Source organism: Dendrobates tinctorius, unplaced genomic scaffold (genome assembly GCF_039654945.1).
Source record: "Dendrobates tinctorius isolate UK_male_01 unplaced genomic scaffold, ASM3965494v1 ptg000326l, whole genome shotgun sequence".
NCBI lineage: Eukaryota > Metazoa > Chordata > Amphibia > Anura > Dendrobatidae > Dendrobates > Dendrobates tinctorius.
The window spans coordinates 13,551,896-13,567,530 of NW_027361993.1; the positions used below are offsets into that span (position 1 = coordinate 13,551,896).

At 40.8% G+C, this 15,635-nt stretch overlaps 1 protein-coding gene across 14 annotated transcripts in view; it reads right to left on the bottom strand.

Moving 5' to 3' along the window:
- The window catches only part of KCNAB2 (potassium voltage-gated channel subfamily A regulatory beta subunit 2), a 356,959-nt gene that overhangs the window by 28,651 nt on the left and 312,673 nt on the right, over positions 1-15,635 (bottom strand). The window lies entirely within an intron of this gene.

The window sequence follows — 15,635 nt, forward strand, 5'->3', positions numbered from 1 at the left end:
GGCTACAAGAAACTCAAAAGAAGTAGCAGAATTACACTTGAGGGCCCAGATAACAACAACAAAAAAATAGTCTGTCTAAGGATCTGTGCACACACGCTGCGGATCTGCAGCGGATTTGGCCCTGCGGATCCGCAGCAGTTCCGCAAACAGTGTACAGTACAATGTTAGCAAATGGGATTTCAAATCCGCAGTGCACATGCTGCAGATTTTTCCGTGCAGTTTTAAATCTGCAGCACGTCAATTCTTTCTGCGGATTTCCCTGCGGTTTGCCACCCGTTCTATTGTCCAGGTGTCAATCCGCAGGGGAAAACCGCTGGCAAATCCGCAGGAAACCCGCAGGTCACTTTACCTGCGGTTTTACCAGCAAATCCACATGGAAAAATCCGCAGGTGAATCTGCAGCGTGTGCACGTAGCCTAAAGCTGCCACAATCATGTAATGCACAATATATAGCACTTCATTACATTTCATGTCCAGACATACTGTTGTATGATATTTCAAAAGGAGTATTATAAATTCATTTGTATAGCGAGTTGGCAAAGTCTAGGCAGAAAGCGACAATGCAGGCTTAAAATATTCAACGCTTATTCCTATTATATCAAAGGATAACAGTACAATCAACTAAAGCAATATCGAAAGTGCAAATAAAAATAGCGAAAAAATAAAAAATGTCTAGAAATATATCAAAATAATAATAATAATAATTATTATTGTTGTTATCCAACACTGACCCCCAGATGTCACAGTTATCCAAACTTCCTTTTTCCATATTATATACCTTTTTTATTTAAATTAATTTAGAAATAAGCCATAACAAGAAACTAGAAGATTTTATGCTAAATTAATGGGTTAGTCTCAAAATCATAATGTCTCAGTTTCCTGTATGTACATAATTTCTTATGTGCCAAATTCAACCTTTTAATTTTTTTTTTTTTTTAAACTCTGCACTGATTTGCAGCCATAAGCCCATAAGAATAACTCTACCTATCAAATGAAATAAATTGTATATACTTTACCTTGGATTTTAATGAAAATTTACCCTGTGGAAAATGTGATGAATTATTTTATTAAGTCAAAATTAAAGGATATAGTTTAATATTTTATTAAAAATGGGATCAATTGCTGCCAGGCAAATACCCCACCAATCACTGACACAAAGGGGCAGAAGTGACCTGGGTAGATAGGGGTTGGCGTTGTATGGAGAACAGCGCCCCGCTGAGCACTTTTTCACCTTTGGTTTGGCGATTGCTTTGGGTCTTAGACCCAGGAACATGCAAAACAAAATTTCAATGACATGTCAGCTACTCTTTAAAATGTGGGATAGTTGTTAATTTGTAGATGGAAATCAAGACAGGTTTGAAAACAAAAACTACAGTTTTGAGCATTAATATGTTATAATATGTTCACATTGGGTGTCTGAGAAGAATGAGAAGTTATGTCTGAATATTAGAAGACATTTAAAAACACCTTACTCCAGAACACACAGTCAAGATTCTAAATGGGAATCTGTCAGCATGTTTTTGCTATATAACCTGAGGACAACATGAGGGAGAAGCTGAGACATTGATTTCAACGATGTGTCACTTGTTAGGCTGTGTGCTGCTGTTTCAATACAATGAATGTTTTATCAACAGGAAATGATCACTGCCTGGACTACAGCTCATGTGCTTCCTTGTCCAACTCTGCCCCAGCACTGATTAATAGCTCACTGTCAATAGACAATGTACACACAAAGCTGTGATGTGGGCGGGGTTAGCTTTCTGAGCTCTGCTTCATGCTACAACTAAGAACTCTGATGGTATCACAACTGCTGCACCCAGTAAACATCACTGGAATAATTTTTTCCCTACATTATGCTGCTCTTAGATGAGGTAACAAAAACCTGATAACATATTCCCTTTAATATTTTCATCAAACTTCTGAAACAGAACTTGCCTCTGACAAAATAAACTTTTCATGGGGATACTGTACCCAAGTCCGTATTCCAGATGTCTCATTCCTGGGGCACAGGTAAACAGACTCGTTTGGCGAAAAAGGACAGAACTTAATGCACCACAGGGGTCTAAGGGTCCATTCTAGAATGGTGAGTGCAAGTCACCAATCTGAAAGAGTCCTAAAACTTTTTAGGTGAACCTCCTTAGTGGCTCACTATGTGTTTAATTTTAAGGGGAAGTTTAAAAATGAAAAGATTCATGGTTCTATAGTAGAACTTTCCAGAAAATTATTTATGATCTGTAATGCACACTTCAGAAGACACTTCCTTTTGTGCATGAAGGAGGTTGGCCACTACTTTACATGTCCCATTCATGAAAACTGCCATATATAAGCACAAATACCTTGCTTGTACAAATCCTTCTGTAATATGAGCGGCTTTTCTAGTCACATGATCTCTGGAGAGAACCATTCTGTGATGTCATGTCAAAATCAGGCTGTGAAAACTGACAAGTGGGCATGACTTTTTGTGTGGGAGGCCAAGGTAGCACGCAGCAGCACTCACAGTTTCCGTGCATGCTGCTGCAGACACAGCTCTCCTCTGTATCTCTATACAGAAGGATGTAAATACAGGTAAACTCTCTGCTGTATTCCCTCTATTATATGAATACATTCCTATCGCACTCCATCTATCTAATCCAATAATGCATGCAATCTATCCCATACACCTCAAACCATCTATCTATACCATCCATCACTGAAGGGGATAATCATCATTGACCGGGCTGGCGTTCTGGTACTTTGTGCATTTCTTCTAGGTATGATGGGAAATGTAGCAAGAAGAAAGCAGAGAATTGTTTTCACCTTTCTGACCAGAAGTTTTTTCAAATCTGACCAGTGTCATTTTATGCGGTAATAACTCTGATCTGGAAAGCTTCAACATATCACTAGTGATTCTGGGATAGTTATTTTATTGTGACACGTTGTACTTCATGTTAGTGGTAAATTTTTGTCGCCATGATTTGCGTTTATTTATGAACATATTGAGAATTTGACAAAATTTCCAACTTTCAAACTTTTGAATTTTTTATGCCCTTAAGCCAAATATTAATATAAAAAAAAAAACAACTTTTACTACACGTCTACAGAAGTGCTCAAAAGTTTACATACCCTGGCAGAATTGTTGCTTTCTTGGCCTTTTTTCAGAGAATATGAATGATAACACCAAATCTTTTTCTCCACTCATGGTTAGTGGTTGGGTGAAGCCAATTATCAAACTACTGCATTTTCTCTTTTTAAATCATAATGACAACCCAAAACATCCAAATGACCCTGATCAAAAGTTCACACACCCCATTTCTTAAGACGGTGTTTTGCCCCCTCTCTAACATCAATGACAACTTGAAGTCTTTTGTGGTAGTTGTGGATGAGGTTCTTTATTTTCTCAGATGGTAAAGCTGCCCACTTTTCTTGGCAAAAAGCCTCCAGTTCCTGTAAATTTCTGGGCTGTCTAGCGTGAACTGCGTGATTGAGATCTTCCCAGAGTTGCTCAAAGATATTGAGGTCAGGACACTGAGATGGCCACTCCAGAACCGTCACTTTGTTCTGCTGTAAGCCAATGACAGGTCGACTTGGCCTTGTGTTTTGGATCATTGTCATGTTGGAACGTCCAAGCATGTCCCATGCGCAGCTTCCGGGCTGATGATTGCAAATTTGCCTCCAGTCTTTGCTGACAACATGCTGCATTCTTCTTTCCTTCAACTTTGACCAAGTTACCGGTGCCTTTGTAGCTCACTCATCCCCAAAACCAGGGCTGTGGAGTCGGAGTCGGAGTCGTGGAGTCGGTGCTCATTTTAGTGGAGTCGGAGTCGGTATAAAATGGACCGACTCCGACTCCTAAAATATATAATAAATTGGGTACAGTAATTCAATGCAGGATGTGCTGAATATTTTTTCATAGGAGTTTGGGAAAGTTATGAAATGTCCTATAAATGGCTGTTCTATTCCTGATCTAAGGCTACATTCACACACAGCGTTTTTCCTGTGTTTTTTGAGGATACGTTTTTCAGCTGCAAAAGCTGATCATCTTTTTAAAAAACTGCATCACCTGAAAGGTTTTTGAGCTCATAGATAATGTTTTCAATAGCAAAAGCAGATTAGAAATCTGCTCTATCTATCCATTTATCCATATCTGTCTATCCATATCGTATCTGTACCAAAAAGAATGAAAACCGGGTAGTACACCAATATATATTCTGTTCTATCTAAATATCTTGATTATTGGATCATAAAAATGATTAAATGTCTGAGGTTCACATTGTACTACAATAAATTTTTCACTTAAATATAAGCAATATGTGTGGGAGTCGGAGTCGTGGAGTCGGAGTCGGTGTAAGGGAAATTGAGGAGTCGGAGTCACAGGTTTGGCTTACCGACTCCACAGCCCTGCCAAAAACATCAGTGATCCACCTCTGTGCTTTACAGTATGGTGTTCCCTTTATCAAAGGCCTTGTTGACCGCTCTACAAGTGTAACGTTTATGGTTGTGGCCAAAAAGTTCAATTTTGGTCTCATTAATCCAAATTACCTTGTTCCAGAAGTTTTGAGGCTTGTCTCTGTGCTGTTTTGCATATTATAGGCGAGATACTTTGTGGCATTTGCAATCATCAGCAATAAACGGTATTAAGAATGTAAACTTTTGATCAGGGTAATTTGGATGTTTTGGGTTGTCATGATTTAAAAAGACAAAAAACAGTAGTTTGTCAATAAATGGCTCCACTCAACCACTAATCATGAGTGGGAGAAAAAGTTTTGGTGTTATTATTCCTATTCTTTGAAAAAAAGTCAAGAAAGCAAAATTTCTGCCGGGGTATGTAAACTTTTGAGCACAACTGTACTTTACATCAGCATCATTTTTTAAACACAATTGGTTTTTGCTAGGCAGTTAGAAGGGTTACATTTTTTTTCACCAATTTCTCCAAACCAGTTTACAAAATCAATCTATTTTTAGGGACCAGATCCCATTTGAACTTACTCTGGGGGGACCATGTGACAGAAAATATTCAAAAGCGACACCATTTAAAAACTACACCTCTCAAAGTGTGCAAAACCACACTCAAGAAGTTTATTAACCTTTTAGGGATTTCACTGGAATTAAAGTAACGTGGAAGGAAAAAAAATACTATTTTACTTTTCTCACAAAAAAAAAATTGCGCAGCCCCAAATTTTGCATTTTCAATTTGTTGTACAGTTTCTCCTAAGCACAATTGAACTTCTGGGGCGTAAAATTGGCTGGAATACCATATTGTGTTTGCACAGCCCCTGATGTGCCTAAACAGTGGAAACACCCACAAGTGACCCCACTTTGGAAACTACACCCCTCAGGGAATTTATTTAGAGGTCTGGTGAGCACCTTGTACCCAACAGGTACTTTACAGAATTTTAGAACGTTGAATTGTGAAAATAAAAAAAGATTTTTTCCCAAAAACAATGTTGTTTTAACTCCAAATTTATCATTTTCTTAAGGATAGCAGTTGAAAATGGACTATATAATTTGCTGTGCAATTTGTCTTGAGTACACAGATACCCCATATGTGGTGGAAAACTACTTTTTGGACACATGGCAAGGCTCAGAATTAAAGAAGCACCATTTGACTTTGGGAGCATGCAATTTCCTGGAATAGATAGCACACACCATGTCACGTTTGCAGAGTCCCTGATGTGCTTAAACACTGGAAATAACCCACAACTAACCCCATTTTGGAAAATATACCCCTCAAGGCACTTACCTAAAAGTTTGGTGAACACAGGTGCTTCACAGAATTTTATATACCGGTAATTGAAAAACAAAATTTTTGCCACAAAAATGTTGCTTTAGCTCCAATTTTTTTATTTTGACAAGGGTAACATGAGGAAAAAAATTAACCCCAAAATCTGTTGTGTAATTTCTCCTGAGTGCGCCGATACCTTGTATGTGGTGGAAAACTATTGTTTGGGCACACGGCATGGCTCAGAAGGGAAGGAACAAATTTTGGCTGGAATAAATTGCGGATGCCATGTCACATTTGAAAAGCCCCTGACGCGAAAGCAACAGAAATCCCCCCATACGTGGCCCCATTTTGAAAACTACACTTTTTAAGGAATTCATCTAGGGGTGTAGTGAGCATTTTTAGGCTATGTGCCCACGGTGCGTGTTAAAACGCACACCAAAAACCGGACTCCTTCCCAGAAATCACGCGTTTTTTCCGCGCGATTTCACCGCGATTTTCGTGTGCAATATTCAAGCACCTTCCAAGCGATTTGAAGCATCGCTTGGAAAGTGATTGACAGGTTGGTCACACTCGTCAAACATAGTGTTTGACAAGTGTGACCAGGTTTTTACTATTGAGGCCGCCTATGCGGCATCAATAGTAAAAGAATGTTAAAATGCTAAAAAAATTAAAAAAATCGGTGTATATTTACCTTCCGGCGTCCCGCACTGCATTCCCGGGCCACAGCGTTCCCAGTAATGCCTTGCGTGACCTGTGATGACGTAGTCTCGCGTTGCTAAAGCGATCTCGCGAGACCGCTAGAGTCACGCGAGACTACGTCATCACTGGACCGTGCCGCAAGGCATTACTGGGAACGCTTAGGCCGGGAATGCAGCGCGGGATGCCGGAAGGTAAATATACCCCGATTTTTTATTCTTTTTTTTTTTACAGGGGTATGGTACCCAGGGCCTGGAGGACAGTCTCCTCTCCTCCACACCGTGGGTACCAACCGCACATGAGACGCTTAACTTCCCGCATGGTGGGCATAGCCACATGCGGGAAGTAAGCGATTCTCATGCATTCCTATGGGTGCGGAATTGCGGCAATTCTTTGCGATTCCGCACAAAAGAATGAGCATGCTGCGATTTTTTCCGCGATGCGATTCCGCCGCGGAAAAAAGCGCAGCATTAGCACAGCATGTGCGGAATGCCATAGGAATGCATGGGGTGCGTTCTGTGCACGATTTTTAAACGAAATTGCGGCAAAAACGCTTAAAAATCGCTACGTGGGCACACAGCCTTAATCCTCAGGTGAACACAGAATTGTATAACATTGAAAAATTATGGAGTCATTGGAAAATTAGCATTTTTTTCTACTAAAATGTTGCTTTGCCCCTAGTTTTCAATTTTCAAAAGGGATTAAAGGAGGAAATATTCCATACAATTTGTTTAGCAATTTCTCCTGAGTACGTCAATACCTCATATGTGGTCAAAAATTACTTTTGAGGCACAGTGCAAAGCTCAGAAGGGAAGAAGCACCATACTGAAGATCGGATTTTGCGGGAATGGTTGGAGAGTGACATGTCAGAGCCCCTGAGGTGCCAGAACAGCAGAATCCCTCCATCAGTGACCCCAGTTTACAAACTACATACCTTAATGAATTAATCTATGGTTGCATTTATCATATTGACAAGACAGGGGTCACAAAATTTTATACATTGGGTGGTGAAAAAATAATAATTACATTCATACCACAAAAATTTTGTATTCGCCCAGATTTTACATTTTTAGATGATGAAAATAGGTAAAAATGGCACCAAAGTTTGTTATACAATTTCTGCTGAACGTGGCAATAACCCATATGTGGCTGCAGTACTGCAAAGTGACATGGCGAGACTCGGAAGGGACTGAGACCTATTTGACTCTCGGAGAACAAACTATTGTAGAATAGTTTGCGGACTGCATATACAGAGCCTCTAAGTGCCAGAAGAAGCAGAATTCCCCCTCAAGTTACCCATTTTGGAAATTACAACCCTCTGGGAATCTACAGGTGTAGTGATAATTTTGACTCCATGGGTGTTTTCCAGTACCAAGCAGCAGCGGATGTTGCTGAGTGAAAATCGCCAATCTGCCATTGCAGTGCCCAGTATGTTGATGTGCCCAGCTTATACTTCTAGAAGCACGGACCCCGTAAATTTAGCGGGCACTCAATCCTATAGAACTGCCAAACATGTGGATGCCAACTGCGGTTTAGGGAGGGAGGGACATTTGAATTTACTCACAATTCAATGGATTTCTTTTTGGGGCGAGAATCCATAGCGCTTCTCGAGAACCTTAGCGCTACCAGTAAAGTGGAAACCCCAGACAGACACAGAAGATGGATCTGAGTGGGGACTTGCTTTTTTTGTGGATTGAGTTGAAGCTTTAATGGAGAACATTTTACATAACATTTTGGATCACATTTATCCTGTGTTCTAAGATGAGGATTTACATCTAAATCTCTGAATGACACGACTCAAATGAATCCCATGAGGGATCCATTCACTATAGTGGCAGCAGAGTTACTCTAGACTCTGTCTGGCCTCCGTTCAGCGGTGTCCTTTTCAAAGTGCACAAAATTGTGGTCAGCCGCGCTTTTATACATGCTTAAAAAGACAAAAGACAGAGGTTCAGTCTGAATCACGCATTTCATAGATTTACAGGGAACTCACGATAAATGTAAGCCGAACTTAAGGCAATATTTGGGAGAGAGAATTGTTTTAATTTATTTTTTATGCCGTTTTTCATGCAGTATAAGTGATTAAACGACTTTATTCTTCAGGTCAGTGCGATTACAGCGATACCAGAATTGCAGAGGGGGAAATAAGTATTTGATCCCTTGCTGATTTTGTAAGTTTGACACTGACAAATACATGAACAGTCTAATTTTAACATTGAGAGATAGAATATCAAAAATAAAATCCAGAAAATCACATTGTATAAATTATATACATTTATTTGCATTTTGCAGTGAGAAATAAGTATTTGATCCCTCTGGAAAGCAAGACTTCATACTTGGTGACAAAACCCTTGTTAGCAAGCACAGCAGTTACTTATTTTGTAGTTGATGATGAGGTGTGTGCACATCAGGAGGCATTTTGGTCCACTCCTTTTTGCAGATGATCATTATCTCTAAATCATTAAGATTTTGAGGCTGTTGCTAGGCAACTCGGAGCTTCAACTCCCTCCATAAGTTTTCTATGGGATTAGGGTCTGGAGACTGGCTAGGCCGCTCCATGACCTTAATGTGCTCCTTTTTGAGCCACTCCTTTGTTATCTTGGCAGTATGTTTTGGGTCATGGTCTTGCTGGAAGACCCAGCCACGACCCATTTTTAATATCCTGGCAGAGGGAAGGTTGTCATTCAGGATTTTACGGTTCATGGCTTCATCTATTCTCCCATTGATGCGGTGAAGTAGTCCTGTGCTCTCAGCAGAAAAACACCCCCAAAACATAATGTTTCCACATCCATGCTTGAGAGTAAGGACAGTGTTCTTCGGATCATAGGCAGCATTTCTCTTCCTCCAAACACAGCGAGTAGAATTAATGCCAAAGAGCTCAATTTTTGGCTCATCTGACCACAGAATCTTCTCACAGTCACTCACAGAATCATCCAGGTGTTCATTGGCAAACTTCAGATGGGCCTGCACATGTGCCTTCTTGAGCAGGGGACCTTGCGGGCACTGCAGGATTTTAAACCTTTACGGCGCAATGTGTTACCAATGGTATTCTTGGTGACTGAGGTCCCAGCTGCCGGATCATTAAAGGGAACCTGTCACCTCCTTTTTCAGCTATGAGCTGCGGCCACAGCCTTTCGGGGCTTATCTACAGCATTTTGTAATGCTGTAAATATGTCCCAATGTAACCTGAAAGATAAGAAAAACAAGTTTTACTATAATCACCCGGGGGCGGTCTGGTCCGATGGGCTTCACAGATCCGGGTCCTCCCATCTTCATACGATGTCATCATCTTCCTTGCTTCGTGTTGTGGCTCCTGCACAGGTGCAGTGATCTGCCCTGTTGAGGGCAGAGACAAGTATTGCAGTGCGCAGGCGTTGGACCTCACTGACCTTTCCCGGACCAGACCGCTTCCAGGTGAGTATAAGGCCGGATTTAGGGGGGCCCAAGGGGCTCAGGCCACCCACCAAGCGGGGGCCTCCCACCAATATAGGAATAAATATCTTAAAACATGTAAAATACACATCTCTCTTTGCCGTGAACCGTTTCTAGTGATAAGGAACATTTAACAAAAGGGAAACTATTGAAAGTGTAGGGACCTGGCTTCGGTCCTACATTTCAGTGGCTGGCGCAGAGCGGCAGAGTCATGGCACCTGCATCAGCATCCACTGACCTGGCTAGCCAAACTTCCTTAGTACCTGTACCTAATGCTTAGCTTATGGCATGTGGCAGCCTCCTCCGATCCCAACAGAAGCTTCTAGGCGTGCTGCGCTACCTATTGAGCTATATCGCTCCCTGACCCTCAGATTAGATCAGATGAGAGTTTGTTCAGTTCAGCTACCTTCGAGGAAGGAGGCGGAGACACTACATCGGCACGAGAAGAGGATTCTCCACCACGGAGCACAGCAGGACTTCACTCTGGTTCTTCCGTCACTGAAGATCCAGAGTGAAGTGGTTCAGTCTTCACAGTGTCGCGGTGGGTATGATCTCTGTCTGTATGTGTGTCTGTCTGTGTATCTTTCTTGCAGCTCCTGTCCTACACAGTACCATACTGTATATACAGGCCCACACTACATACTGGATTACAGTGTGTCTGTGTATACTGTGTGTATATAGTGTGGACCTGTTTACAGTATAGTGCTGTGTATACACTTTATACAGCCACATAGCCTCTATTCTCTACACAGCCAGCACAGCAGCAGCCTCTGATATAATACAGCCAGGTAAACAGCAACTGATATATACAGACCGGCAGCAGCCCCATATATATATATATATATATATATATATATATATATATATATATATATATATATATACACACATACACACATACAGCTTCTAATATATACAGCCCAGCAGCAGCCCCTCATATACATACAGCCCACCAGAAGCCTCTCATACATATACAGCCCAGAAGCAGCCTCTGACAGAGTCCAGCAGCAGTCTTTGATATAGACAGTCCAAATTTCTACAATATACATACATACATATGTACATATTTTAATCTTTAATTCCCTTAAAGGTCTTCAAGGGTTGACAAAGTAATTTTGTTACTTTTAGATTACCATCATGGACAATCATGAAGGAAATGGGCACAGACATCGCACAAGAATTTGGGAGTCTGGGGCTTCTAAAAGACGCAAGGCAAAAGAAGCAACAATGAAATCAATAGAAGAGATAGCGAAGACAAGAAAATTGGACGAGTTCTTCACTGTTCCGACACTTGCCTTGAATGAAAAGAGTAATGACCTTGTGGAATTTGATCAACCGGACAATGCTTCAGTGGAAATGCTTGTTGATCCTGGCAAAGAAAAGGCTGAAGTAGTAACGTGTACAAATGAAGAACACAAAGAAAAGTAGACTGATAGTGGCACATCTTATGAAGGAGGTGAAGTTGAGGGCCCACCAGGGGGCGATGACATTGGACTTTGGCCATCCATTATTTCGGAACAGATGCAAGATTACTGGCTGAAAAGGGGTGTATCAACAATCCAGCACTGTGATGAAAGTTTGTTCATTGCACACTCGGTTCAGCAACCTAGAAAGGACTGCAAAAGGACCGCAATATTCCAAGAATGTGCACACTTGGGCTTTTCCGTCGTCAAAATCATAATAGAGAAGTCATAACCAGGGCTGTGGAGTCGGTAAGCCATACCTGCGACTTCGACTCAATTTACCTTACACCGACTCCGACTCCCACATATATTGCTTATATTTAAGTGAAAAATTTATTGTAGTACAATGTGAACATCAGACATTTAGTCATTTTTATGATACAATAATCAAGATATTTAGATAGAACATAAGATATATTTATTGGAATACAACTTTAGAACACAAAAAACTGTAGTAAAATGTAAATATGTCATACACTATGTAATATCGATTACATATATACAGTACAGACCAAAAGTTTGGACACACCTTCTTATTCAAAGAGTTTTCTTTATTTTCATGACTATGAAAATTGTAGATTCACTCTGAAGGTATCAAAACTATGAATTAACACATGTTGAATTATATAATTAACAAAAAAGTGTGAAACAACTGAAAATATGTCTTATATTGTAGGTTCTTCAAAGTAGCCACCTTTTGCTTTGATTACTGCTTTGCACACTCTTGGCATTCTCTTGATGAGCTTCAAGAGGTAGTCACCGGAATTGGTCTTCCAACAGTCTTGAAGGAGTTCCCAGCGATGCTTCACTTGTTGGCCCTTTTGCCTTCACTCTGCGGTCCAGCTCACCCCAAACCATCTCGATTGGGTTCAGGTCTGGTGACTGTGGAGGCCAGGTCATCTGGCGTAGCACCCCATCACTCTCCTTCTTGGTCAAATAGCCCTTACACAGCCTGGAGGTGTGTTTGGGGTCATTGTCCTGTTGAAAAATAAATGATGGTCCAACTAAACGCAAACCGGATGGAATAGCATGCCACTGCAAGATGCTGTGGTAGCCATGCTGGTTCAGTATGCCTTCAATTTTGAATAAATCCCCAACAGTGTCACCAGCAAAGCACCCCCACACCATCACAGCTCCTCCTCCATGCTTCACGGTGGGAACCAGGCATGTAGAGTCCATCCGTTCACCTTTTCTGCGTCGCACAAAGACATGGTGGTTGGAACCAAAGATCTCAAATTTGGACTCATCAGACCAAAGCACAGATTTCCACTGGTCTAATGTCCATTCCTTGTGTTCTTTAGCCCAAACAAGTCTCTTCTGCTTGTTGCCTGTCCTTAGCAGTGGTTTCCTAGCTGCTATTTTACCATGAAGGCCTGCTGCACAAAGTCTCCTCTTAACAGTTGTTGTAGTGATGTGTCTGCTGCTAGAACTCTGTGTGGCATTGACTTGGTCTCTAATCTGAGCTGCTGTTAACCTGCGATTTCTGAGGCTGGTGACTCGGATGAACTTCTCCTCCACAGCAGAGGTGACTCTTGGTCTTCCTTTCCTGGGGCGGTCTTCATGTGAGCCAGTTTCTTTGTAGTGCTTGATGGTTTTTGCCACTGTACTTGGGGACACTTTCAAAGCTTTCCCAAATTTTCGGACTGACTGACCTTCATTTCTTAAAGTAATGATGGCCACTTGTTTTGCTTTACTTAACTGCTTTTTTCTTGCAATAATACAAATTCTAACAGTCTATTCAGTAGGACTATCAGCTGTGTATCCATCAGACTTCTGCACTACACAACTGATGGTCCCAACCCCATTTATAAGGCAAGAAATCCCACTTATTAAACCTGACAGGGCACACCTGTGAAGTGAAAACCATTTCTGGTGACTACCTCTTGAAGCTCATCAAGAGAATGCCAAGAGTGTGCAAAGCAGTAATCAAAGCAAGAGGTGGCTACTTTGAAGAACCTAAAATAGAAGACATACAGTATTTTCAGTTGTTTCACACTTTTTTGCTAATTATATAATTCCACATGTGTTAATTCATAGTTTTGATGCCTCCAGAGTGAATCTACAATTTTCATAGTCATGAAAATAAAGAAAAAACTCTTTGAATGAGGTGTGCCCAAACTTTTGGTCTGTACTGTGTGTGTGTGTGTGTGTGTGTGTGTGTGTATGTATGCGCATATATGTATATATATATATATATATATATATATATATATATATATATATATATATATATATATATATATATATATTTTTAACACTATGACTTATCTCAACTAAGACAAAGCCTAGATCCTCAGGCTACATTCACACCATGGGCGATGCCGGGATCAAACCTGGGGGGGCAGAACCTCATACTGTTCCGCAGAACCTCATAATGCACACCCCTACATTTGAAAATAAGGCCTGCACCTTAAGAAGATGTGGTGATGAATGCAGTCTATTTATTCCAACTATCAATTGATGTTCATCTGTTACTGAAGATGAGCAATGCCTGTCCTGGGCGTCCTTTTGGGCAGCTATGAGGTGTACCTGAGTGATGCTAAAAAAAAAAAAAAAAAAAAAAAAAGGAGTGTTAGCCTGTGTGCTACCCGGCTTTCATTCCTTTTGGTGCAGATAACATATGGATAGACAGATATGGATAAATGGATAGATAGATGGATGGATAGATAGATGGATAGAGCAGATTTCTAATCTGCTTTTGCTATTGAAAACATTATCTATGAGCTCAAAAACCTTTCAGGTGATGAAGTTTTTTAAAAAGCTGATCTACTTTTGCAGCTGAAAAACGTTCCCTCAAAAAACGCAGGAAAAATGCTGTGTGTGAATGTAGCCTTAGATCAGGAATAGAACAGTCATTTATAGGACATTTCATAACTTTCCCAAATTCCTATGAAAAAATATTCAGCACATTCTGCATTGAACTACTGTACCCAATTTATTATATATTTTAGGAGTCGGAGTCGGTCCATTTTACACCGACTCCGACAAAATGAGCACCGACTTCGACTCCACAGCCCTGGTCATAACGAGGAATTGTTTATGCTTCTCTCCCTCTAAAGGACGCATTTACTGCTTCACATGCAGATTGATGTGCTTTATTGCAGCATCTGAGTCTTCTCAGCTTTCGTCTAATGGATTCTGTGATTGGAAACATTCACAAGAACGTATAAAAAGTCATGAGCAGTCAGCGGAACATCTGAACTCTACAATTGCTTTCAATGTGAGGTTAAAAGCAATTGGGTGAATTGATACGGAGCTAACACAACAGGTCGGGCTCAGGAGCATTATTGGAGGTCCATATTGAAACGAGTAGTTAATGTTATTCAGTTTATTGCCGAGTGTGGCTTAGCATTTAGAGGAGATAACTAATTGGTTGGATCACCTAGAAATGGAAACTTTCTGGGCATTCTTGAACTCATCACCCAGTACGACGACTTTCTTGCACAGCATATCAAAACTCAAGCCAATCGCGGGCAAGGGTCATACAAACTACCTGTCATCTACAATTATGGAAGAAATTATCAATGCAATGGGCGAACAAGTCCTCAGTAATTATTTCTCGACTTAAATCAAAATACTACTCCATCTCTTTGGACTCCATACCCGATGCAGCTTACGTTGACCAACTAACCCTTGTATTGAGGTATATGGAGAAAGATGGCCCTGTGGAACGCTTTGTAACATTCATGGCAAACAAAGGCCTTGGCGCTCAAGACATGTTCAATGCCTTGTTGGCATTTTTGAAGAGACATGACCTAGACCTGGGAAATTGCCGCGGTCAAAGTCATGACAATGCATCTGCAATGAACGGCAAATAAAACGGCCTGCAAGCCAAAGTGAGAGAGAACAACAATCTTGCATCCTGGATTCCTTGTACGGCACACTCTTTAAATCTGGTTGCTAAAAATGCTGTAGAAAGCTGCTCGAGTGCTGTACATTTTTTTTTTACTTCCTTGAAAAGCTGTTCCTCTTCTTCACAGTTTCAATGCATCGGCATCAGCTCCTGACTGAGGCTTTGAAAAATATTGACTCAGCAACAGCACTGACTCTTAATCGTGTACAACAACGTGTTGGTCCTGCAGAGCTAACGCTACTAAGGCCCTTAAGCATGACTATCAGCAAATTAAAGATGTACTTAAACAGATTGCTGATGAATTTGAAGAAAAAAAGCTGTGTACGGTGTGAAGCAGAAAGACTGTTAAGACAAATGAATCATCTTGAAATTGGTATTAACACCACCTTCTGGAATGATATCCTGCAAAGAACAGATGCTACTAGTAAAAATCTACAACACGCAAAATTTGATCTAAACACTGCTGTGGCGTTACTGACCAGCTTAAAAAA